At 41.8% G+C, this 6,000-nt stretch overlaps 1 pseudogene; it reads left to right on the top strand.

The window, feature by feature from the left end:
• The first annotated feature begins 905 nt into the window (after nt 1–905).
• On the top strand, nt 906–5,932 carry LOC119038688 (NIF3-like protein 1; annotated as a pseudogene).
• The last annotated feature ends 68 nt before the right edge of the window (nt 5,933–6,000 follow it).

The following is a 6,000-nucleotide window of genomic DNA, read 5'->3' as shown; positions in this document are numbered from 1 at the left end:
ATTTGGAGGTAGATGGAGTGAATCTGAGACTAAAGGCAAGAAAGCTGCTTCTGAGGCCACCACAAAAGTCCAAAGGCCTGAGCTAAAGCAGCATCAGTAGAAAAAGAGAGAAGGTGACAGCTTGTTGAGGAAGAATGTAGCAGTCTTTGTCACTAGATAAGTGGAAGCTGGGTGAAGAGCACGTGAGTGAGAGGATGAGCTTTGGGAATCCGTTTGACTTGGGTCCCTGGGGCGGAAGCTTTGGGATGCCAGGGCAGCAGACCCTAAGGTACATCACACTCGGGTCTCCACGGGCCATCTCCCTACAAGCACAGCAACCCAAAATGTCCAAACTGGCAAATATTCATCTATAATATTAAGCAATGAAAATAACAGAATAAATGTATTAAAAGTTCTGGTTCTCTGGAAGTACTCTCCGTAATAAATCTCCTAGTGTCAAATTTTAACAAAAAACAAAACCAGGAACAATTTCTCAGAAAGCATCATTTTACATCATAACAGAAGTCTATTCTTTTGATAATGTCAGTTGCAGTAACCACCTAGAAACAATCAATTTTAAAAAGAACATAGAGTTCTTCTACAAAGATTTATTACCGGTATGGATTTCCTGTTTTAACTTAATGACTCACCACAAAACCCTTTAGAATTGGAAGGCTCTGTACTTTGCAAGATTGCCAAAGTTAGCACAGATTTATTCCCCTAAGTGTACTTTGAAAGAACCTGCTGTGTAAATCTGAATGCTATAAGCCATGAATCTTTTCATATCTATTAATGTTGCCTAATGCTTAAAAGAAGAATCATGAATTGGGGAGTGGGGTAAATGTGGGACCTTTACTGAAATAAATTTCTGAGCAAAAATGTCTACAGAGCCTACACACAGAGGGTCAGACACAGATTTAGCAAGAATGGAAGCAGAGGCCCAGGTCCTTGGGCTGGCCGACCCACCTCACGACCACAGTGACACGGGCCGATGCATTTGGGTTGGGGAATAATCCTGGAGTTCTTGAGTAGGGGCCCCTAAAAAAGAGTCTTTCTTGAGTTAAGTGCACATTATAGATTGTGATAAGTATTGTAAAGGAAAGTGCACAGCCCTGTGATAACGACTAATGGGGGATTGACTTAGTCTAGGAATGACAGAGGAGTTTTTTAAGGAGTTTGTTCTTGTTCAGTTATTTATTGCTGCACAACAACCTACCAAAACGTTATGACTTACAGCAACAACCTTGAAGCACAAAAACCATTTATTTGCTCACAGTCTTGTCATTTGAGCTCAGCTCCACTGGTCTGTTTCTTTGTTGGGAGGTCACTCACATGACCGCATTCAGCTGGCACACAGGCCGAGATACAGCCAGGGTTCTCTCATGCAGTCTCTCCACATGGTCTCCCCAGTAGGGGATCAGACCTTTCACATGTTGGCTCAAGAACACAAAAGAAGAAGCTACCACCTTTCTTCAGGCTTAGGCTTGGAACTAGCACAGCATCATTATGTGCTGAATCCTACTGGTTACAGCAGTCCTGGGGCAGAGCCAGAGTCAAAGAGAGGGAACTACCCAAATACCGGAAGGTGTAAGTCATCCAGGGCCACATGGTAGTGAGCTACCCGGGTGATGTTAGACAGAGATCTGGGAGATGAGTAGGAGTTAACTGGGTAAAAAGGGCAGAAGAGTGTTCCAGGCTGGGGCAACAGTACGTGCAAAGTAATTATGGCAGAGGAACACAAGGAGCTTCTGAGTGACTGAAAGAAAACCAGTGTGGCTGGAATGAAGAAATCAAGGAGGAAGAGGTTATCATCAGGGAAGGGCCAGGCCACGCCACGCAGTTGCTCACTTTAGAATATTTGCTGTGTGCAGGTGGTAGAATCCCAAGGAAACTAGCCTGAGAAAAAATATAAACCAAAAAAAGGAGTAAACAAAACAAAACAAAAAAAAAGAGAAATAACTTATTAGTTCATATTACTGGAAAGGCCAAGGCACAGTTTCTTTCCTACTTTGTCTCTTTTTTATTTTGGATTTCATAGCAGTATATATTTAAGCATTTAAAGACAAAACCTGAAGAGTTTGGAGGATTCCTTCTCTTCTTGGGATAGTTTTATTTTGTTTTGTTTTGTCTTTCACTTCTCCGCCAAGTAGAGCGACAAACTCCACCATCAAATAGACTTTTGTTTGCTTTTCACATTTCTTCACTGCCTTCTTTATTTATTTATTTTTTTGCGGTCATAGCAGCAACCTTTCAAAATGCTTCCTACTTGTTATAACACCATGTTTTGGCATTTTCCATGAGCAGAACTGTACATTTATAAGACAGTTCCTTCATTCTCCATCAGGACATGTCCTAGAGGTGTTCAGGGCACAGTTTATTTCAAGTATTTGCTCTACCCAGGGCTTCAGATGTTATCACCAGGAATTTGTCTACCTCCATGTCTTAGTATTTTCAGATAGCCTCTGAAGTTCTAGGCTCACATCCTCCCAGATGAAAGCCCTATAGAAAACAGAGTTCCTTCCCATCTCTGACTGAGCAGTGTTCCAGGACGGTATCAGCATCAGCCTGAGATCAAATAAGAATCAAATGGCACATTCAAATTAGGAAAATTTTTAAAGAATTTATTTACCAAGTGACTATTTCAGTGGTGTGCTGCAGCTGGGTCACAACAACTTACAAAAGCTGATTCTTAGCATTTCCTCCCAACTCTGTGTTTTGTGACTTCGCCTGGTAGCTTGAAATTGACGTGATGGCAATAGTTACACCACAGCAATGGGCAAATGCTACAAACTAAGGCTCTTTCCCGTTTCCTCCCTCCCCCCAGCTATTTACCAGCACACCACTGGACTAGCGACAAAAGTGGAGGAAAGGTATAGGAATCCTGCGAGGACCCAGGAATGACAAGCAGCAGAGGACCAAGGGAACAAGGGCAGACAGAGGTTACCAGAAGTCACCAGAGTCCAAGGGAAGCAGTGACCTTTAGTTAAGGGACAGCTGCCATCTGAAGGGTGTCACAGGAAGAAACCTGGAGGACAAATACCCTGACCTTAATTTTCTGGAAAGAAAAAGCTAAAATGACATGATACATTATTAAATAAATTAATATTATTAAGATGTGTAGTATTTTGCTGCCAACTTATTTTACTAATGTTAAAAAGCACAGTCCTAGTTTTGGAAAGTCCCCATGCTTTCCTTGCTGGAAACTCCCATAGCCAGGCAGTTCAGGGAGCCAGCCCCATTCTGTGGTTGCAGACTTCCCCCTTCTACCAGTTTCAGATTCACTTCTATTCATAAGGTTAAAAATTGTCATTGCAATGGGAATTTTATTAGTATGTGAAAAATGGTGCTTCGAAATAGTAGAGGAAAATGATAATGTATTCAATAAATAGCACTGGGAAAATAAAAATTAAAAATTTAAAGCTGAAATAAAAACAAACAAAAATAGCATAGGGACAATTGTCTAGTCATTTATAAAATAAAATAAAATAAAACCCCCACAAAGATTATATGTTACAGAATTGGCAGGAAAGAAAGCCTTAAAGAAAACACAAAAAGCAAAAATCGTAAACAAATGACTAGGAAAAAAATATTTATATATGTAGATAGATGTGCATATAGATATTTATATAAGTATTTTTTAAAAGATTTTATTTATTTATCTTTTAGAGGGAAAGGGAAGGAGAGAGGGAGAGAAACATCAATGTATGGTTGCCTTTCATGCGTCCCCTGCTGGGAACTGGCCTGCAGGAAACTGGCCTGCAACCCAGGCATGTGCCCTGACCGGGAATCGAACCTCGATTGTCTGGTTCGCAGGCCCATGCTCAATCCACTGAGCTACACCAGCCAGGGCTTATATATTTATTACACCAAATACATATAAAGAACTACTAAAGATCAAAAATAAAAAGGCAAGCACTCCAATAGAAAAAAAGGGAAATAATATGAAAAAGCAATTCTATGAATAGATGTTCAATTTCATTAGTAATTATGGAAATAAGAATCTACTTTCCAGAGATTTGCTTGGCAAAATATAAGCATTTGTTATATGAAGTGTTTTACCAAATATACACACATATTATGTCAAGGCATAAGGAAACGGACTGTCTCAGCCACTGCCAGACAGAGTATAAACTGTTATGGCCACCGCAGCAGCAACTCTTCAATACTTTTAAAATTAAATGTGAGTATCTTATTACTTAGCTATCCTACTCCTCAGTGTCCACCCAGGAGAAATAGTGAGACATACACACGAATAGACATCTGCAAGGATCTTCATCCCTGTATTTATTGCAAAATGGGAAACTGTGAACAATCTAAATACCCACCAGTAAGAAAATGCTAAATAAATTAGCATTTTATTTTATTTAGAAAATGCTAAATAAATTAGGGTCTGTCTACTCATACTACAGAATACTGTATGGAAATTAAAAAGAATGGGGCCCACCTATACAGACTGGCATGAAAAGCTCTGAAGAATGAAAAGAATAAAAATACAGAATAAAATACAGTATGACAAAATAAAAGTGAAAAATACAAACAGCCCTGGCCAGTGTGGCTCAGTTGGTGGGACATTGTCCTGCAAACCGAAAGGTCGCCAGTTTGATTCCTAGTCAGGGCACAACTCGGTTGCAGGTTTGGTCCCCAGTTGGGGAATGTGCAAGAGGCAACTGATCAATATTTCTTTCCGTCTTTCTCCCTTCCTTCCCCTGTCTCTAGAGTCAATAAAAAAGAAAAAACAATTTTTTTAAACTGATTTAAGGGACCAGACGTGACTCACGAGACATCTTCCCGGGACTGCTACTCAGTGTTACCTGGTTTCTCTGTGTTGTCACCTCACCAACGACGGGTCTCCACATAGTCCAGCCTGTTCACTCCCTGATTTGCAGTCCTTCCTGTTCTTTCACGGATTTGAAGGCTGTCCTTTCCTCCTTGAGTGACTTTGCACCCCTCTCATTTGCTGAAAATTGGGATAATGTTGGATTCCTGGGGGAACCAAGCCCACCACACACTGTAAACACACCCTTCCCGACCAATGACTTCACAAAAGAAGTGATGCAGGAGGTGCTGCAAAAGAAGGCTGATTGCATTCTCTCCCATCCTCTGCCTGTTTTCCCTCCCATGAAGCTCGTAACCTGGAAAACCTGGAAGGAGCATCTTGTGGTCTGGACTCTGGAGAACAGAGTTGCTATTTACCCTGCTCACGCAGCCTGTGCTGCTGCACCCCAGGAAGTCATCAACTGGTTTGGCTAAAGGGCTTGGAGTCTGCACCTCTAGGCCCACGCATCCTTCCAAAGCACCTAACTACCCAGGAGAGGGAACACACAGAGTAGAACTTGATGTTAACCACACCCAAGGTCTGGACAAAGTCATTCTACAGTGAAAGAAATTTCAGATGTTTCTATCGCCTCTTTTTCTGCTAGGACTGATGATGAAGAACAAACACAGATCGCTCTGAACTGTAGTCAGCAGGCTTTAATGCAGGTGGTGGCTTTTCTTCCCCAGAACGACAGCTTTATCAGAAGACTGAAAACCTGTCACTGGTGAAGCCTCAGCTTCTGCACACTGGAATGGGACCGTTATGCACATTGGGTGAGTCTGTCTCCTTGGCAACCATGACTGAGCAGATCAAGAGGCACCTAACACTATCCCATGTTGGCCTGGCTCTTCGGGTAAGAAGGACCTGGAGTCACAAGTCAAAGCTGTGTCCCTGCATGAGGGCTCTGGGAGCAGTGTTCTGCAGGGGACAGAGCTGACCTCTACCCACACAGGTGCCATGGTCCATCATGATATTTTAGATGTTGTGTCCCAGGGAATAAATGTCATCCTCTGTGAGCACAGCAACACTGAATGAGGCTTTCTTGCTGATCTTCGAGATATGCTGAGTGCTCACTTGGAGAATGAGATTAACATTATCCTGTCAGAAACAAGCAGCGACCCTCTTCAGGTGGTTTGATGTATACAGGAACAGAATGACAATCTACTTCATAAATCATTTCAACTTGAATGCACAACATGAGTCAG

Source organism: Artibeus jamaicensis, unplaced genomic scaffold, assembly GCF_021234435.1.
Source record: "Artibeus jamaicensis isolate MK-2021 breed Jamaican fruit bat unplaced genomic scaffold, CSHL_Jam_final contig_387, whole genome shotgun sequence".
NCBI lineage: Eukaryota > Metazoa > Chordata > Mammalia > Chiroptera > Phyllostomidae > Artibeus > Artibeus jamaicensis.
This window is presented reverse-complemented; position numbering and strand designations above follow the sequence as displayed.